The sequence below is a fragment of the Protopterus annectens genome, chromosome 10.part0 (genome assembly GCF_019279795.1).
Source record: "Protopterus annectens isolate FY-2018-M chromosome 10.part0, PAN1.0, whole genome shotgun sequence".
NCBI lineage: Eukaryota > Metazoa > Chordata > Ceratodontiformes > Protopteridae > Protopterus > Protopterus annectens.
In genome coordinates this window covers 807,625,107-807,647,123 of record NC_056744.1, presented here as the reverse complement: position 1 = coordinate 807,647,123, position 22,017 = coordinate 807,625,107, and the positions used below count along the sequence as shown (strand labels likewise).

Below are 22,017 nucleotides of genomic sequence, written 5' to 3'. Positions count from 1 at the left end.
CTTCCACTAATTGGTCATTTATGTAGAAGAAGCTCATTTTGTGAGTGAAAGCGCTCATCAGCTGCAGCATTTCATGTCTTATGTGGATTAAAGGTCTTCGTATACAACTAGTGGTCTTATGGTCTTGGTGTCAGATCTGCTGTGCTCCTGACTTCTTACATCGTTTTTGGTTGACATTTATTGCATTTTGGTGTCTGGAGCACTTATCTACCTAAGGCACATCTTGGTGTTTTTTACTATTTATGTAGCAATGTTTCATGGTTCCATTAAGAGATTCCATTGCTTGGTAGATTAATGATGCAGTGGGTCTGATAAGATAACCTTTGCCTGTGTGCTTGTACATCTGTGCTCTTCTGTCCTAGTCAGATAATGCTATTGGTTTCTGTTAAGATTTTCGCTAAGAGCCTAATTACCACAAAGTTTGTCCCTCTGCATAATGTCTAGAATCACTGCATGTGATGAGTTGATGATAAACTGTCCAGAAGCAACTTTTTAGGTCTGTATACTTCATTATGATTTTAGGGTCTGTTTAATGCTGTCTTGTTTTTAATTGTTGAATGTGTTCAACCTGACCTTTTATTTGATAATGCACCACTTTGTTGTAGCCGGCTGCTGTGAGGAGATTTTTCACAACCACTCACCAAATTTGCTGTTTGTGCTTGAGGCATGTTCTGTGCTCTGAAGATTGGATCACTAACCGTCCTCAAGAAGCAAACACTGAATTTGATTGCAGCATCGCTCAGAATAAAATAACTTTAAGATTCTGTGCCTTTCATTTAAGGAAGGATTTATTTTTAGTAAAATTCAAGTGCAGTTTTCAGGCTATGCTCCCCTGCACTGTAAGACTGACTTACTGAGTGCAGTCTAGCGTTTTGTCTAAATTTTTAGTAAGACAATCAATGAAAGTGGCTGAAGGCCACATTTTGAACCTTTAGCAGATGTCTTAACTTCCATACTGGAGTGTGACTGGGTCAATTGATATTGTAGCCAGCCAGAGATGCAAGGGTATTTGCTGTACAGTATTGTTTTAGTATTTAAGAGAACATTCTGTAATATATGAATGATACCAATTCATTGCATTTGACCATTGTTCCAGTTTTTATTGTGTAAAGAGTTTTAATAATGGTCTGTCCTTTAATTCTTAATGCCAACCAGTGAGGCAACTTCTTATGACTGAAGGTTTAATTATTCCTGAGTAGTGTTTTCACATGTACATAATTCTTGAAGGTGTTTAATGGCGTTTCCATCATGTGTACAGGCTGAAAAATGGGCAGGTTATAACATATCTTTGGTCATTTACCCCTTCCGAACACAACTCCTGTCAAACTTACATGTGGCTTTATGAAAGCCCTCATAGATACTGATTGAAAGTTTTTAAAAACATGGTATAGTTAATTGGGCCACAGGGAGCTGTAAAATTTCAGTTGATTAGCATACAATTGGGACATTTTTAATGGTCGGTGCTGTAGTTTTAAAGACTGCATTCGTAACACATAGTGTAGTTGGGTTTAAATGTTTTACTATGCTTTGGAATTTATATGGAGTTGATATGAAAAGCAATACCATTAAGGTCATTTGTTTTGATCTTTGTGACAAAGCTTTTTACTTTGAAATAATGGTGTTGGGTTATGTCCATATTCTTTCTTATTTGGACAGAGGCATTTTCTGTTGCTGTTCCCCGCCTTATATCCAAGCGAAGCTGAGTGGATTACTAAATAATATGATGTTACATTTAAATGTTCATCCAAACACGTAACCTTAGTACTTAAAAACTCAATCTGAATGTTGGACTCCCATAAGCGTACACCTTCAAGTAGGCATATTGACTTCAGAAATATGCTAGATATTTAAATTGTATTTACAATGCGCTTGATATGGGAAGCTCAGTGGGTGTATGTGTAAGTATGCTAGGTTTGTTGTTCATTTGGATGACGTATATTTTGTACATATGTATAGAGGTTTTTGGGGTTTTTTTTGTTTTTCTGTTTGGGTATATGTTTCCTTCTTCATACAAGGAGTTTGGGTGGTTAGGCACCGGGGTTAGTTTGAAGAAGCTGTGTGCTACCTCCTTATGCAAGGTTAATCTTATCATAAAGACAGGATTAATGTCCTATTGTGCTCTCTTCCTTTCCTCAAGTCCTAAGGCAATTCCTAAGGCAAATCCCCATAATCAAACAGTATCAAATACACGTAGAATAATAATTCCCACTTTATTAGAATTTTTTTCAGTATAACCAGTTAAAATGAGGAATTCAATAGTTGGCATATAGACTGCTGGAATGTTAAGGGTCTACAAAATGTTGCGAAAAAATTCTCCATCTTTTTTAAATCCCAGGCTGGTATTTGTTTCTTACAGGAGACGCACCTATCTAAAGAGGGCTGGGAAAAAACATCCAACAGAAAATGGATCAGGACTATAATAGCCGGGAGTGATAGCTCAAACTCTAAAGGTGTAGCCATTATAATTAAGAAACAATTCCAAGCGCTTATTATGGAATGTAAGTCCGATAAAATGGTAGATGGTGTTATTTTACCTCTGTATTACCAGACTCTACCAAACCAGTTTTATTTCTAAATCTATATGGTCCATGTACCCTACAACATCTCTTTTTCCTAGAAATTTATAATATCCTTAGCTCATTCCCAAATCACCTCTTGATAATAGGTGACTGGAATGCAGTGTTAAATCCCAGATTAGATCATACTAGTAACTCTCACTCATATAACTTTCAAGCCTCTATTGCCCTTGAGGAACTAATGTCTGACTTCAATCTCATGGATACTATTGTTTACAGCTCTGACTCACGTAGGGACAGCATGTACACTTTCTACTCTAACTGCCACAAATCATGGTCACGTCTAGACTTTTTCTTAATCTCTAAATCTTTCTCCAAATTCAAGATTACACTAAGATGTGAGCCTAGACTACTATCTGACCATGCAAAAATCTCTCTTATGATTTCTTTTCATATTCTGCAACCCATATGAACTGGTCCTTTAACAATAATTTACTAAAATACAAAGAGATCCTAGAGAGAATAAATGCGTCACTGTCTGAATTATATGCTAACCTTAACAAATCTCAAATAGCGTTTGATATACAATGGGCTTGTAAAGCTGAATTAAGAGGTTATTTGATCAGCAAAGCCACTTTCTTCAACAAGCTGAATAAAGAAAAAGAAACTAGTCTTGTTCTAAAACTTGCCTCTGGAGAGAGAACTAAAATCACATCCTGACCTCAAGCTAGAAAAATTAATAAATTCAACACATAAAGAACTATGTGAGCTACACCTACATAACTATTCATTGCATGAACAAAAACAGATTGCGACTTATTCTGAATGGGCACAAATCCCATCTAGAACCCTATCTAGAATACTCAAAAATCTCCATTTTGCAATACAGAGGGTGCTTTATAAATCAGACTCTGAGATAATTAACCTTTTTATGACATCTACACAGATATTTATAGCAAGAATAGGCACACCTCCTCTAATGCAGAGGGAATCATTTCTCAAATCCATTTCCTTCCCATCTCTGAATCAGGATCAAACAACCCTCTTATCAGCTCCACTTAATATTCAAGAAATTCAAAGTGCCATCAATAAACTTAAAATAGGAAATCTCCTGGTCCAGATGGCTTCACTACTAATTTTTTCAAAACATTTAGTCCAAAAATAGCCCCTATTCTTCTTGAAGTCTTTAACTACATTATAAAAAATGGAATCTCTGACATACACTGGAACAACTCTAAAACAATTCTTTTACTTAAAAGCAACAAAGAAAAACGATCCGCATAACTACAGACCTATGCTTATAAATGTTGATATTAAAATTTTTTCTACTATCTTAGCCAATAGACTCAAACAGATAATGCCACATTTAATATCATCTGATCAAGCTGGGTTTATGTCCAGTAGACATACATGGGACAATACACTAACTTTGGACTCTCTTATTCAGTTTACTAAAAAGGAGAAACTTGACTCTGGAAAGCATTTGACAGGGTAGACTGGGACTTTCTGTTCACCACGTTATCGCATTTTACTATACCAAAAATTTTTTCAGATATGATCAGAATTCTTTATTCAAACTCATCCACCTATTTATATATAAACAAAAAAAGATCTAATTCAATTAAGATTACCAATGGCACAAGACAAGGCTGTCTACTTTCTCCCTTTCTCTTCAATCTTTTTATCGAACCATTTTTTCTATATATTACTCAAAATACATTTCACACCATACCTAAAATTCTCAACACACAAGTAGCTCTATCAGCCTTCGCTGATGATTTAAACCTTTACTTCAAATTTCCTAATACAGACCTACCAAAAATTTTAATAACAATTACTAATTTTTCTGACGCCTCAAGTTACCAAGTCGACAACAAAAAATCACACATTTTCCCAATAAATCCTGAGGCTCATAAACCTTTTTCCCTGAATCTCCCTTTAATATCTCATACAATCTTAAATACTTAGGCATTAATTTTCAACACAACCAAGCTTCCTCGCTTCAAAATAATCTGCTTAAATCATGGTCCATCATTTGCCAGGATCTTCAAAGATGGAAATTACTAAATTTATCATTTCTTTCTAAAGTAGCTATTGTGAAAATGAATATCTTGCCTAGACTCTTGTATCAATTCAGCTCAATCAATGTTATTTTATCAAACAATCTTTTCTCACAGTTTGAAAAACCTTGGTCAAATTTCTTTGGTTTCCAAAAAACGTTAGGATCTCTTTTCCAAACTATGCCTTCCTAAAGAGAAAGGCGGGGTGGGCCTCCCAAATCTTCATCTTTATTACATAATTATTTGTTCTAATAAACTATGGTCCATTGCAAACATGAATAGAAAGTCTCAAACTCACTATCCAGCTTGGTTGAAGATATGGCACGGTCATATTCTCTCTAATAAAATCAATCCTAAGTCTATTCCCTTTCTATCTCCCGTCTCTCTGAAAAGTTCAAGAATATCACCCATATTGAAATTTCAAATTAAATCTTTTCAGAAATTGATTAAGGACATTAATCTTCATCCTATTCTTCCTTTTTTTCAACCAATACATCTTAATCCCAATTTAAGGATCAACAACAAGATGATAGATCTTGAGGAATTCCCTCTCATTAAAGACCTTACAGTGTGGGATATCCTTAAACATAAAAACTTGTCTCTTGCTGAGCTTTAACTCTGAAAGTTAACAACAAATACACGGTTATCCTCCGTCAACTTAGGGAACTTATCTCTTCACAAACCAATAATATATTCCCTGATACACTACTAATCGATAAATTAAAACTAATCATCAATACAATTGCTAATGACAACAAAACAATATCCTCGTCATACAAGTTAATACAACCTCTACTTTACAAAGGTAACTGCCTATTCTCCAAGTACTGGGATGAGCAAAATTCTCCTATTACAGAAGACCAAAAATTACTAGCTATAAAAACCACTATAGAACTCTCCCCCTTTAAAAAACTTTTATATACGCAATTGATGTTGAATAACAACTCTTACTATACCCCCGTAAGAATTAATAAATTTAATCCCAATAGCTCGCCTTTCTGTTCATGCTGTCCTGGCGTGAGAGCTGACTTACTCCATATTATGTGGCACTGCAAGAATTCCCATAAACTATGGTGTTCTCTCAAAGTCTCAAAAGATGGGTTACTATAGCTCCACTCTCTCATGGGATACGGCTATACTAAATATACCTCCCCCGGGCCTGCCTAAAATCCATCTTCACATTTTAATTACGATGTGTTCCCTCATAAAACTCTACATCACATATAACTGGTTAGATCGGACCAAATTGTGCTGGAGGGGATTCAAAGACATGGCCACCAAATATATCTCGGCTCAGAAATTCATCATAAATGGACCCAAGAAGAGAGTCTATTACAGTAAACTTTGGAAAAGCCTATTTGAAATAATCCTGTGCGACTAAACTCTGGCTTTCCTACAAACCTTCCCCTATACTCTCTTTCTTCTTTTCAAATATGGGGGCCCACTCTCTTCTTTTTCAAAGTACTAGTAGGGCTGTTAATAGGTAGTTTTAATGTACTGACAATGTTTGTTCTTTTTTTTTTTTTTTTTTAATACTGGTAGCACTGTATATATTGTTCCTTTTGGGTTTTGGTTGTTAATTTGTATACTATGCATAATTCAATAGGCTGCAGTTTTCTTCCTTGTTCATGTTAAATATGTTCTTATGTTCATCTCTCTTTATATCAAGGTCACAAGCATCCATGTATGTAAATGCAGCGCATATTCATTGCTTGTACTTTTATGTATGTGCACGGTTTTGTTTAAAAATAAAAAATTATTTTGAAAAAAAAAAAATGATCATTCTTGTCATGCTAAGATGGCCGATTCTGATGTCTAACTGCAATCATTAAGTGACGGTTAAAACTTGATATATTTGAAAATACGTAATGCCTGACAATTAATATATTGGATTGCAGTGAAGGGGATACATACTGCCTTTAAGAGATTTTATGAAATTGGGAAATATGTGTACATTTGAAATTATCATTTCTAACTCAATACAATTAAGGTTTTTAAATAACAATGGTGTATTCCATTTATATTTAAGAATATATCAAAAAAAAAGTTTGGTTAGAATGAACAATTTATATTTTCAAAGAGCTCCTAGTTTACAACAGATTGTTACTGCAGTTATTACTTTGTGCAGTGATTCCCCTGACACATTTAATTCTCACGGGATAAACACAATCATAATAAAAAGCAACATAAATGAGAGCATGTAGAAACTCAGAAGGCACATAATCTGCAGTCATTTATAAAAGAAAGCCTCAGATGATGAAGAAGTGGGAAGATTAAGCATTATTTATTTACAGATCAAAGTACTTTACCTAACAGGTGGTCTTGAAAATATTGACTTTAGTTTCCCCTTTATAAAAGATGCAACATCCACATATAGATAAAGAATATTTTGCCTATGAGAGGGCTACAAAGTGAAAATTAAGACTAGAATGAGATTAAGGACAAGGTAGGCCTAGAGTACAAGAAACCTGAAAAAGAGAGAGAGAGAGTACTGCATTTAACAATAACCTTCAAAATGCATGTAAATAAAAATAATTTTATGTGCATCTTTTGGTTAGGAGTCATAATCCATCACCACAGTAGCTCTGTTAATTATTGTCAGTTGTGAAACTGGATCTAAGCTTGATATGAATTAAGTATTTATTTATATATTTATATCTATCTATCTATCTATCTATATATATATCTATATATATATATATATATATATATATATAGGTTTTGTATCAAAAGTTTGGACAGCAATCATACAAACTTGGATGGTTGAAAGGCTGTTTTCAAGTTCATGTAACTCCAAACCAAATATGTCTGACTCCACAACAGATAATGCTAGTGTGCATTCGCTGTTGTGAGGCTGATGCTCTGCTTGGAGATCGCACTACAGTGGAGATCGGGAAATTTACCCTTTTTCTCACTGTAGTGTGATCTCGGAGTTTGTATATATATAATTAGTAGGGAGTGTGGGGGGCACAGACATTTTGCAGGCTTTCCTCCCTGCAAAATGTTAGTTATAAAATCACTGGAAGGCAAGGTATGTTGGGTAATGTTGATAATGATGAATATCGGCGTGTCGACATTACCGCTTTCATTATTTTGTGTAGACAATGTTTTATTTCAATGTTTTTTTTAGTCAGTTTCAGAATTTTGATAGTAAACTTATATATATATATATATATATATATATATATATATATATATATACATACATACATATACATACATACATATACATATACATATACATACATATCCACTGAATGCCTGAATATAAGCTCAGAATTGTAATGTGCTTTAAAGAATTGTCACCTCTATTGCTCAAGCTAGGCTATCCATTCCTTTATTGTTTCTATGGCATTTCTCAATTTTACTGTGGAGATGTTCATAGGTTCATAGATTAGTACTAAGCTAACTACCCTTGTGAGCCATTTTAAGCCTAGCCAATTGTCACTTGTGAGACTCAAACCCTGCACCTTGTGTTTGCAAGGCAAACACATTAACCATTAGGCCACCATCCCAACCCAATGTGCTGATTTTGGTGCCCTGGGGATGTTTTCTGCTACAGTTACAAATTACAGTATTATGTGACTATTAATAGTGCACCATAAACTATATAAATGGTGCCAAACAAGTGTACTGCAAAAGTAGTATCCTCCTCCTTTGAGTTAACAAATGTTCACCTTACAAATAAGGCTCTACATTACCTTTCACAATTATTTCAACAACTACGATTCTTTGTAGCATTTAAAGTTGTTATAGTTTATGTTCCCGCAATTCCCTCTTAGGTTGCTTTTAGTAAACAAACTACAGAGTGCATAGTTTTGTAGTCAGTGCAAGATTTTCTGTTTAGTACAGTCTACAGATATTTAAGAGTGACCAGCCAGCATAAAAACACCTTCTCAGGATATTTAATCAATCATATTAGACTGCATGAAATCATATAATGAAAGCATCTCTGAGCTTATTAATGCTTCATTGTGCAAAGGCTTACCTAAGCTGTTGTTATCAAAACTGAAAAATTTAATCACATTTGTCATAGTTTGTATGATGCTGAATAAACAAGAATGGGTGAAAGTAATTAAAGTCCAATATGACAAGTAACACATTAGGGAATATTGATGAAAAAGATAGATGTACAAATAATGAGTGCAATTAAAATACTTGTAAATGTGTTTTCCTTAGCTGAAAACACACTAAAGTGATTCTGGCATAAACACAGAGGGTCAGTTTGATGCAAAATGAAATTCATAACTACTTATCTTAAAGCAAAATGACAGATTTTGAAAACAGACACTGGCAGACTCAGCAGTCAAATAGATGGGCTAATAATGACAGCAAAACATATGAACTGAAAGACATTATTGCAGAATCTGTGTTATCTCTGCACACAGTATTGCTAACCATTCCATTCTTCTATGAATAGTGAGTTAAAGCTGCTTCTGTGGAAACCCAAGAGATCACATTATCTGTTTCATTCTAGGCTTGAACCAAGGTCTGCAAATTTTATTACGCTCATGGTGCTTGGGTAGCTAACTTTGGAACAAAGCAACATGAACCTCATGGTGCAACACTGCAAACCTGCAAGTTTCATGCAGTTGAATCTGTATTAGTTAATCCCAGTGGTGAACTTCAAAATCAGTCTTATAAAGTGGTTATACTTTAAGTCAGACATGCTCAAATTGCAAAAGCATGTTAAAAGAACTAACTACAATGCAATATTGTAAAAAATGAAAGTGACCTAATCATAATAAACTAAACTTTGCTTAATGGTTTGTGAAAATAAAGGCATATATCATGCCATGTACTACGTGCAAAACAACTCTCACTAACAAAGCAAACCTGCTGCTGCCACCCAAGCTGAAGTAAAATGGTTGAAATTGTTAAAATCAGTTCCTTTATTAACAAAGTAAAACGTAATCCTGCTGCTGCTGTCTGGATAAGCCTAGCACTGAATGAACTTCAAAGAAGGAGGGACATAGTGTTGAAAGCAGCAGACAAAGGAGGAGCTGTAATTGTGATGGATTCAGTAAGATATGACAACAAGATGAAGGAAATGCTAAGTGATATAGCACTCTATCAAAGAATATCAAAGAAGGATGTCAACAGAATAATAGTGAATGTGAATGATGGCATCTGTGAAAAGCTAATGAACAGAACTATCATGAAAGAACTGTATGATTATTTTTACACACAGCATCCGAAGACACCCAACATCAATGGATTACTCAAGGTCCACAAGAATTTGATGGATCCACCTCTAAGGCCAGTTGTCAATGGAGAAGGATGGGTGACTGAACCCATCTCTATATATGTGGAAGAAGAATTGAAGAGATTACTACCACATGCAAGAACAGTTGTGAAAGATTCTGAAGGTTTTTTAAAATGTCTTTATGAAAGCACAACAATGAGGAAAACCTACAAAGGTATCATAATGGTAACTCTGGATGTGAATAGCCTGTTTACATCAATACCAAACGAATATGGAATAGAAGCAGTTAGACAATTTGGACTTAAATATAAGACCAATGATAATATAAATTTGATATGTAGCCTTCTAGATGAAATACTGTCTAACAATATCTTTGTGTATTGGAATGAATACTATTGGCAGAAATCTGGAGTGGCCATGGGGACCCCATGCGCCAACAGTTATGCCAACATAGTGTTGGCACAATGGGAGGAAGAATGGTGCTTGGTTACCCTCAGTAGCTGGAATAACAACATAGTTGTATATAAACGTTTTGTTGATGACATCTTTATTTTATGGGAATGCAATGAACACACTCTCAGAAGTTTTGAATCCTTCCTGGGTAACACCACATCTTTTCTAAGATTTGAATTGAATTTTTCTGATACTACCATCAATTTTCTTGATATCCAACTGATACATCTATGCACAGGAAGACAACATGATGTAATCACATGCTCCATAGGATCAGTATGCACCCAAAGCATATTTTTAAAAATATAGCAGAGAATCAAGTGAAACGTATATCAAAACTATGCACTAAAGATGAAGTTTTTGAAAAATAAAAGGAAAGGCTTGTTGATAACTTTATGGAAAGAGGATATAATAAAGATGAAGTCATAAAAAGCATGAATAGAACATCAGACTTACGAAATAGCAAAGGAAGACCATATTTTTCCCATTGGTCGAGTAAGGAAGAAGCTGAGAAGAATAAGAAGGAAAACAAAATGAGATTCTGTCTTACATATAACAGTGACAATGCATTCATACTAGAGACCATAAAAAAGAACTGGTCTGTCTTGACTTCAGATGAGAACCTCAGGAGCATTGTAGGGGAGACACCCAGTTTTTTCCTTTAAGAATAAAAAACATCTGAATAGGCTCTTATGCCATGGGAATCGTCGAAACTCAGACACAGACCATTCACCCACGAATAAAGTAGGCACCTATAAATGTGGATTTTGTAAAGCATGTCAACATATTAAAACAGATAATTTATTTATACATCCAACATCTAAAAAGGAATACAGATTCAAAGGGTTTGCAAACTGCAGGAGCAAAAATGTGATTTATATTGCTCAGTGCCAATGCTGCCCAGCCTTCTATGTGGGGAAAACAAATAGAATGTTCAAGGAGTGCATCCTGAGACACTGCCAGGACATTAGAAATCAAGTAAATACGAGTGCTCTATATAGTCATATTAAAGTCAATGGACACCACATTTTTAAATTTATGGTCGTAAGCAGGCTAGTAGAAACAATACAAGGAGGAGATCTGGCCAACTAAACCAAAACTGAGGAAACAAAATGGATTACGAACCTTAGAGCGGACCAGAAACCTGGATTAAATGAAACTATACCACTCAAACCCATCTTGAAAGGAAGGGCTCTAAATAAATAATGCCCATGCATCAATCCTGTGTTATTTCACTTTAAAAACTCCAAGCTTTTAGCTAACCCTAAGTAAATAGAACATGCACTCTGAATGAGAGGTGTGTCCATACACCAAAACTTAATTGGTTGATTGAATGATGAGCTGCAGGAAGCTCTTTTTAAATGAAAGGAAGCTGCTTTTTTCTTTAGGATTTGATAAAGGTTCAACAACCAAAAGCACTTATCCAGACAGCAGCAGCAGCACGATTACATTTTACTTTGTTAATAACAGAACTGCTTTTAACAATTCCAACCATTTTACTTCAGCTTGGGTGGCAGCAGCAGGTTTGCTTTCTACATTTACTTGGTTTCCACACGTACCGCCTTTGGTGGTGAGCTCAGTCAATCTTTTTGTTTCTTACTAACAAAGAGGATGTCAGCTACATATCAGATACTCACCTGTACAATCATTCCTAATGCCCTCTACTAAAAGGCAAGAAAAGAATCTTTTTAAAATCAGCAGCATATGAGTAACGCGGGTTCCTTCATCTACCAGCACCAGGCACACATTATGTGCCCATTCAATAATATAGTACATATGTCCATGTTTCACTTACACATTTTTTAAATAAAAACACATTTTCCTTCCACAGCTCATATTGCTTGAAATTGATGTGGGTGTTTATTGGCTAGAGAGCATAGCAGTCATTTTTAAAGCTTTTTTTCTCCACTATAAATCAAGCACATTTGCAAGGCTCTGTTAGTTCACTTACAGAGAACTGTGCAGTTCTTTTCAAGTATTTCAAATGCATCCAAAGCCATCCAAGCTAAGATAATATTTTCTTGACTTATTGCACTTGTACTTGCTTTATACATTGATTGCTACCATTTTGAGCATTTTAAAACATGTATTTAATTCTGTGGCAAAAATAGTCATTTCTCTGTCAGTTGGCATTTCAAGTTCTGTTTGCCTCCATACCACCTTGCAGAAGGGTGAATTAGCCAGGGACTTAGTTGTTGGTTATCATCATTTATTTGTTGTTTAATCTGTATGTAAGAGCTGCTTTTACTGTGCTTTCACATTAAGAAATTCCAGGATCATACATCTTTTGGCAGAAGGTGTTTGCTTGGTCTCTCTGAGTTGAGAAACACAACAAGGACTCAAAGTTTGTTTGTTTTTTGGCTAAATGGCATAAACCAGGCAAGTATAACAGTAAACGCACAGACAGCTAAATAATTTCCATACAAAATTAGGATTAGGTCTTAAATCTGTTTAAACAGTGTGGCATTATTTGGAATTAAGCAGCTAGCTTGCACATGGAATAGTACTACTATATCCTAGCACTATATAACATTTTGCCCTTAATTCAAGAAACTAGCTGTGTATATGGCACTACCATATCCTAACACTGTATAACTTCTTGCCCTTAACCCCAGGAATTACCTAGGAGACCCTTGTTAAAACCCAGTCCTTAATCCTAAACAGCCCACCTTATTACAGGTATGCACAATATGGATATGAAATTTCCAAAGGTCTCTGTGGCCACCTTGGTAAATTTGGGCATCCTAAGGCAATGCAACAATTGTCTCGTGTTCTCAGGCAACCAGTTAAACATTACAAATAACATGGTATGCGAGAGATGTAAATACAAAACTCCCTTGAAGACAAAAATCTTGTATACAAAGTTGTCAGGAATACCTACACTACATCCTTCACACACATAGCTCACAACACACACAGATTGCCTAATGCTGAGGTTCTTAAAGAAATCTTCCCAAATCTCAAGGATCTCCAAAGCCACCTAACAGCAGCACTGCTCCTCAGCAAACACTCAAACACACACCATAGGCAACACCAAACATCTCACATAAGCCTACACTGAATAATTCCCCAAGAGTAAAGCTCATAAGGCAAGCATATTACCTAATACTCTTGTCTTAAGGGGACTACATTGTGTGACACAGGATCCACAATATCATGCACACACTCAAGTCACTGCACTACAGCTACCAATATGATTCTATCATAGTCCATGTGGGAGTAAATGACCTGAGATGTACCTCAGGGCATCAGTGGAGACATAACTAATCTCTCAGAGTATGTATCACAGGTGAGCTTTGCATTGAGCAGCATTTTATATTCAACAAGGATGATGAACATAAAATGACTGAGTTTAATAACTGGCTTAGTTTTTGGTGTCACTCCAGGGGGAACCAGTATGTGTCAGCATGGAAGGACATGGGCTACAAACCACTTTGCTTTGTCAAGGATGGACTGCACCTCTCTCCTTTAGGCTTTTGTACATTGGCTAAAACTTTATCTACTCCTAGAACCTTTTTTAGGTAATGCCAAAAAGATAAAACTACCAATATAGTAAAAACTTCTCCAAGCTATCTTAAGCTGTTACTGCTCAATACTAAGAGGCTAAACAAAAAACTCCACACCCTTCAATCCCTCCTCACTACAGAGAATGTAGACATCTGTGCTGTTGCCAAGACTAGGTTTAAAAAATATAGAAAGTACTTCAGTGGTGCACATAAAACCTGAAGGTATGCAAATCTCAACAGTTAGCATTAACAATGGATTGAGCCTGACTTGCCCACCACCCCATTCTAGAACATGACATTTCATTTTTAACAGTATATTTGAAATGTTTGATACAATAGTGCCTTTGAAAAGGTATATGGTGAAAAATACACTGCAAATATGGGTAACTGTAGACCTCAAACAAATATGATTCAACAAATAATTGTATAACATGTAAATGTAATTTCCTGGGGGGGCACTGGTTTGGCTTTTTTCATTTTTTTTTTAATTTCTCCAAAAGTTTTGGGTTTCTAATTCTATGACAGGAAAGGATCTCATTCCTAACTCAGGGTATGACAACTACTCATGAAGCTAATATTGCTTCAGTCTTTCACGTTAGCCAGGAGTGATTCTTTTCAGCACCCACAATGTACCCAGAATTGCCTCCTTCTGCAGGCCATAGAGAGTTATCTGCTTTGGTAGCGTATTTAAGTATGATTGTATTTTTTATTAGTCCTGATACTCCTTCTACTGTTGGAACTGTCTGGCTGTCTTTAATCTCTGTTACAGAGACTGTGTGCAAAGGCTAAAGATCACACCAGGGAGGCCAAATGGTCTTTTTTTAAAAAACATATGGTCAGGTAATGTGCCCACTATTGAAGTCTGGAGCCTTGACCTTCATAAACCATTTGCAATGATTTTGCATTTTAAGTAGCTGAGGCCCTCAATGTTTATTTCTTGGAAATAATAGCTCAAAATAGTTTTTTTTTGACAGCACTGATGCAAAAGCAGCCAGTGATTCTGAATCACTCCTTTCTTTAAGGCTAAAAGTGATGCAGAGATAGGTGGTAAGCAAACTGCTGCCCAAGGCCAAGTTGCAAGGGGTCATGGTTCTAGACAAAGTTCCACCTACTATAATTAGTTTGAATGCCAAGATAACTACAGTTCTTGCCATCACTCTGAAAATTTGACATATCAGAGAATGTTCTATGTCTAGCACCTTGAAGGAGGCGGGTCTATATTATAACATCGAAATCTACAAAGATCGAATGTTATAATATCGAAACCTGAACACCGAAATCCGAAAACATCTAACAGTCAGAATAGCAAATTTTTTCCCAGGGAAAAAATTTGCTATTCCGAGAAACATACACACAACACAAACACACACAAAAAAACAGCAATCCACACACTTACACTTAAAATCCTACACCTAAACCTAAACTAAATGTTACATACACTACTAGCTATCCACTTACCTTAACCCAGCCCTAACCCTAAGGTCCATCACTATCGCACCCTCACCTCACCTGCGCCCTAACCCTAACTCACCTAACCCACCCCCAAACCCTAACCTACACACAACTGCACACTTACCTGACTCATGCCCTAACCCTAACCTACACACAATCGCACACTTACCTGACCCATGCCCTAACCCTAACATCCACACAACTGCACACTTACCTGACCCGCTCCCTAACCCTAACTCACCTAACCCGCCTCCTAACCCTAACCTGCACACAATCGCACACTTACCTGAACCCGACCCATAACGTTCCAACATATCGAATGCTGAAAACAGTGAAGCCACAGCAACGGTCCACCGAATTCTTTCCCAGGGAAAGAATTTGGTGTCCTGCACCTTTGCTCTTTTCAGCGTTCAACATTATGGGGTTGATATTATAACATTCGATCTTTGTAGATTTTGATGTCATAATATAGACCCGAAGGAGGCAACATCCCTTCATCTATATAAGATCAGAGCTTCAAGGATTTATGCAGCTGCAGGACAGTTGCACTTCTGAGATATCCCCAAAACAAACATAGACTGCCACTCAGAAGCATCTTCTGAAATTTGCTGTGTATATTGTCCTCACTGGAGTTGAGCAGCATGTTTGTAGGCAGAGCCACGATGCCTATAAACTGTATTAAATGTGAGTAGGATTGCCGCTGCTGTATTTCTTGATTTTTCTAAGGCATTTGTCAGTATCATTTATCACCTACTTTTCGCAAGGCAACAGAAGTACCATTCACTTAATCTTATTCTTTAGTTACATGGAAGTCAGAAATCTTACAGTTGGATAATATTAAGCAAGATATTATTTTTTGGCATACATCTCCAGGAGTGTCTCAGAAGCCAGTACTGAATAGCATGTTAAAAATGTGTGATCTGTCTCTTATAGTGCAGTTCTACAGGCCTATACTCTATGACAGGCTGTTTTACCATCACCAGCTTGACCATTCACACTATCAGCATCCTTATGACCTATTTATTCTATCATTTGATCCTGGGCAGTATGCCTCATTATCCTGCAGATGGTATCTCATTTTTGAGCTGTCTAGACATTCAATAAACAAATTAATTGCTGAAATAATAGGAGGTGAGTTAAGAAGCAGGTGGCTACATGCATTCATTTTAAAACTTTTTTTTTCTATATAGCAGGCATGCATAACAATGCATACAAGCAACAATATTTGTTCCATAATTGCAATCTTAAGATGTATTTCCTTCATGTAGATTCAGCCAAGACTCCATGCTTATGAGGTTATTCTTCTGGCCTCAATAAAGGATATTAGTACAAGAAATAATCTCCCCCTCCTCTCCCGAGGAAGGTAGTCTCATCACTGGTCATTGAGTCCCACTTCTCCATCTTAGAACTTAGTCTCCTATACAAAAGTTAGGGTCAGAAGCTCTATGTCATTGGAGCTTGAATTACTAACGTATAGTTTGACATCATGAAAGCTTGGATATCTGCCTCTGAGTTTTTCCAAGACAGCTAATTCATTAATTTATATATTTTATCCAGTATGTTTGTCTGTCTGTCTATCTATCTATCTATCTATCTATCTATCTATCTATCTATCTATCTATCTATCTATCTATCTATCTATCTATCTATCTATCTATCTATCTCTTTTTGTCTGGGATTGTCTGGCAGGGCAGAGTTCATGTATGCAGAGACATGGAGAAAACAAATGCTTCAGGAAAGAGATAACAATATAAGAGTCATACAACAGCTAGGCTTAAGTAATTTCTCATACATGTGTAGACTTGACATTATGTCTCATTTTATTGCAATAATCTCATGAGAAAAATAAATAAGTAAATCAATACTCAGAGTGTGAAACATGATATTCTAACAGCATACTGAGTGTATATACTTTTCAGAAATGCAAAACACAGCATACCACCACCACACACACACACACACACACACACACACACACACACACACATATGTATTTCAAAGCAGATATTGCAGAGCAGCAATATACAACAGTTAAATAAGTATCTCAGTGACAAAACAGGCAAAATATAAAGCATAAGGTGAATCCTATATTGCCTAGTGCTAACTTAATATGCAGGATTTAAGATGGCAATGATAGAAGGATGTGTTCGAGAAAATAAGGTGCAAAGCAAGGGAAATTGGCATAAGGCACATTAGGAGACAGTGGGGGAAAAAGTGGAAGGGAAAACAAAGATGGAAAAATGATGATACCCTCTGCACAAATGCTTACTCTAGGACATGTTGTAGGGAGATCTGACTGCCATTATTTTTCTGACCTTCTGTTAAATAGTATTTCAGAATTTCGCACTATGACAGGTAAAGAGAATTGCCATGGTATTCTTACGTTTATACACGTGCCACCAAATTATTTTCCCCAGACATAAGGTATGGTTAAGATGCTTATCACTGGACATTTGAATGAATCTGAAGCATTTATTGATTAGTTGGGTGACATTAAGGATATATCAGAACTCTAGCTAGATAATTTTTTTAAGTGGGTGACAGTGATATCTTTTGACTTCCATGCTAGCTGTGAATGTGGCTGTCTTTTGCTCACTGCATTTTAGTTGTGAAAGTTGTATGCTATGTAGTTTTATGTTAGCATACAGGAGAAATGTCAACAAAAAAAAGCAGGTGTTAGTAAAGTCAGCATTGTCATTAACATAGTGCTTTATCCTCCTACACTTGATCTTAGCCGAAAGGCACATGCTTTAGAGCAAGATTAGTTTTTGATTATTTTTTCACTATTTTCTTGATGAGATAGATGATCAAATGTTAAACGGTGATCAGCAGAGACCTTAATAACATATTGCTATCTGTTGGGTCTGCTGGATGTACAATTTGAGGCCAAAATCGAATATAGTTATAGTAGGAAAAGTCAAAAATATTAAGATCTTTTATTTGCGTTGCATTTAAGAGTAGACCAGATTAAGATGTTAGTGAATGTGTTACAATGAATGTTCAGCTCATATAAGGGTTAATTGTATAACTTATTCAACTTACTCATGATGGGTCACAGTTTAAATTTACATGTTTAAAAAATGCTAAAACATATAGGCACCCATATGCAGTGCTAATGGTAATGAGAGAGACTGACAAGTGAGCAGAGGATTTAGGTACCTGCCGAATCATTTGATGATACTCTTAAAAAGTAAACCTTAGAAACTGAAGATATTTTTTAGAGACGGACACTGAAAGGTAGTGTAGTTCAGCTGCTAGATGTAAAATGCTAAGATGGCACAAATGTACATGCAGTCATCATAAAAAAAACACATGTGAGGACTAAGTGACGAGATTATAAACTCTCTTTGTTGCAGTGAGCTTAGAGGTAGAAAAAGTATATAAAAAGGATAGCTGTCAATATCTGGAACAGGCCTTGAAACACTTTAATTTGCCTAATCAATTGGTAAAATACATATTCAATTTTATAGTATGAGTGTTATACTAGATTTGTGCATGTCACATACTGTTTATGTAAACTGAAATGTAAACTGTGGGTGATCATTGTCAGATTTATTATTGAAATATGCTATAGAACCACTAGCAAAACTTTTAATGATGAATTTGTAACACACTAAGGACTGCAGTAATATTCCAGTGTCTATAATGCTTTTACTTTCACTTGTTTGCAGATAATACTCATTGCTTATTCATCAATCTATTCGAAAATCTAGTTTCACTGCATTCCATTTTTACCAAACTTCTTCATATTTTTCCAGTTACAATGTGAGCGTCTACTTTGACATTGCTCTAGGGATGGTCCTACAAACTGTACTGCTAGCAATTCTAAATGTGTAAGATGGTCAGCTTTAAGAGATGCATATATGTGTGTGTGTGTGTGTGTGTGTGTGTGTGTGTGTGTGTGTGTGTGTGTGTGTGTGTGTGTGTGTGTGTGTGTGTGTGTGTGTGTGTGTGTGTGTGTGTGCATAATGGGGAGATATGGGGAATACTGCTCAGCCAGGTCTGACAGCATAGTATTCAGTTCAAAGATATATAAATTAGTTGCTAATAAGATATTTCACTGTGGGGCTTTACATTTTGTCTGAAAATTGGAGATTAATACTATCATTCTAATTGGCAATACTGAATTAGAAAAAATTTCTGAAGGAATATTTTTCTCCCCTCTGCATCATCCTACAGCTCCCTACCCAGTTCCCCACATCCATTACCAGGTGTACCAGTCACTTCCTAACTCCCCAGATGTGCTCCTATAGGTGCAGGGCTGATGCATATCTTAAGGGTGTCATGGTGGATCTGTCTGTCAGCATCTGCCAGGGATTTTTCCTTTATGACCTACCTCATTACTTGTCCGTTCTACATGGTTCTCATCTTGCATCTCAGGGGCAGGTGTGCAATGGAAGTGTGTGGCATATTGTCCCGCCTCTGTAGTAGCTCAGCTATGTCCCCACCCTAAACCTTCATTGAACCATGCCTCCTATTAGTGACATCTCCTGCCTCTTCCTGGGTTTGTCACAAGAGATGCCCACAGAACTGCCCTCCCACCAGGGATTGTAATGCCTGTCCCTCTCTCCTTGATGCTCTGTCAGTTTTTTAAGCCACTAACTGAATCCAGATCAGCTGGACCACAGTCAGGATGTCATCTCTCTACACTACCAAACTGTCAGTCCTGAGATAGACAATTAGTACTGGCAGTGATAATGACCCAGAATCCCGGGGAATATTTGCATATGAGTTAAAATGAAAAAAATGTATTTTACTTGGTAACATTAATAGGTGTCACAGAATAGTACTTTCTTAATTAAGTCAAATTGATACACCATCCAGATACTAAGTAGTTGTGCAGCCTGTATTAATTCTACCATGCACAGCATAGTTCACATTGGTATAAATTCTACTACTCATTTAACACTCAAACCTCTCCTGCTGTGACTTGCTTTCCTATTAAAGTTTAGACCAAATGATATTTGCAAACACGTGATATAAAGACAACTATTCCTTTTGCATGTAATTTATTACTACTTTTTTAGTATCAGACTTTACAAAATGGTGACTGTCAATCAAAATCATGCAGCTGTAAGTTGCAACATTGATATACAATGTATTTAATTATAATACAACTATTTTTAAAAGAAATATTCTTCTTCTTTGTACTTGACTTTTACTTCTCAAAAGTAGTCATTATGAAGTATTAGCCACTTATAACAGTACAATTATATTCCTTCAGAAGATAAGCATACACAAATATTTTGATCATTTTGTCTGTCACAACACAGCTTCTCCACTCTAATATGAATAGAGCAACATCTGCCAGCTATAATCAAGTTGATACATGTTTCTTCCTTTTTAAATACTGTACTAAATAATATTGACAAATATGTAAAATAAATTGGAATATTCTTCCTGCATATATTTGGGCAATAATTTCTCAGTACCTAGCAACACAGAATAGCTGTTATCAATGAAAACCAAATTGTTGTATATTACTTCTCATTAAGCAGTACACCAAATGACATTTGTAAATATGAAAACTAAAGTAAAATATTCATCTTGCTCACATTTGACTATACGAGAATCAAATAACATTCCTTCCTTAGCAGAGTAGAATAAATGGAGACAAATGATATTTAAAAAGCACCGAAACTGAAGAGAAACATTCCTATTGCTTATGTTTTTACTGTGGAAAGTATAGAGTAAAAATGAAGGCTGACAACTACTTCACATTTTTTCCTTTTCATACTTGTAGCACCAGTTTTGTGGGCTAGTTGTCTCATTCAAACCCAAAGAGACTGAATGACAGAACATGCATGTGGAGGGTAGGGCTTATCCTGATGTAAACAGCACAGGTGTTAAAATGTGACAACCTCTTTACTGCATGGCTTGATTGTGAGCTGAAACATACCCCGTCATACACAGCTCAGCTGTTTCAATTGGACAATTGCTATATGCCATGGTTATGCTATTTAGCATTTCACTTTCAAGGAAGCCTTACTTTTCTTTGGGAAAATCAGGGAGAAAGCAATGGTAGCAAAATTAGGAGCAAATGTATGCAATACCTAGCCATATTTAAAAAAAGCCTTGACCTGTTTCTCAGGGGTTGGCATGGCTGAGATTTGTATTTGTTCAGCTTTATTTTTCTGTGGATTCAGTAGACTTCTGTTATGCCTGACTTCTACTTAGCTGAATGCACAGTTAGCATAGCTTAATATAGGGAATCAAAGACAGCATAACTTTAGGGAGACAATTTTCTGACTTTTCAGAAATTATTACTGCATCATCCTGGCAGGCTGCAGTTTTTCTCAGTTATCTAATGTATACTTTCAATAGTAAATAGTTTTGGTGCTTCTGTCATAAATAATGGTTCATCTAACCATAAATGGATTGTAGCTATGTTTTAAAAGTTAACTCATTTAGAGCTTAAGTCACATTTTGTTCTTCTGTTAATGTTGAGTTTGCCTAACCTGCAAAGGTCTAGTAATCCTCATGTTCTTCAATGTTAACTCTCTAATGTATTATTCTTCTGTAATGTTTAATTGTTCTGTATGAACTCCTTGTTATTTCTTTGTAACATTTAGCTTGGAATGTCTTGGAGCTTTTCCCCGGGCCTCCACTGAAAAGGGGCTTTTTGTGGCCCAGTGGACTTCCCCAGTCATCAAACTTAAAATAATAAAATAAAATTAGTATACAAATTTGTCCCTCAGCCTCTGGAATATTGTGAGTGCTCCAAGAAGATCAAAATGTAGGATTTTGGAATGCAAGACTTCATCTGGTATGGAAAATGCCATCCTTTCCTTAGTGTCTAGAGCTAATGGGATTTTTTAATAACC

At 36.0% G+C, this 22,017-nt stretch overlaps 1 long non-coding RNA gene across 1 annotated transcript; it reads left to right on the top strand.

The window, feature by feature from the left end:
* The first annotated feature begins 805 nt into the window (after nt 1-805).
* On the top strand, nt 806-17,123 carry LOC122812807. The gene is made up of 3 exons (XR_006366574.1): nt 806-983; nt 16,325-16,328; nt 17,113-17,123. It is a non-coding gene; the product is annotated as an uncharacterized LOC122812807 (long non-coding RNA).
* The last annotated feature ends 4,894 nt before the right edge of the window (nt 17,124-22,017 follow it).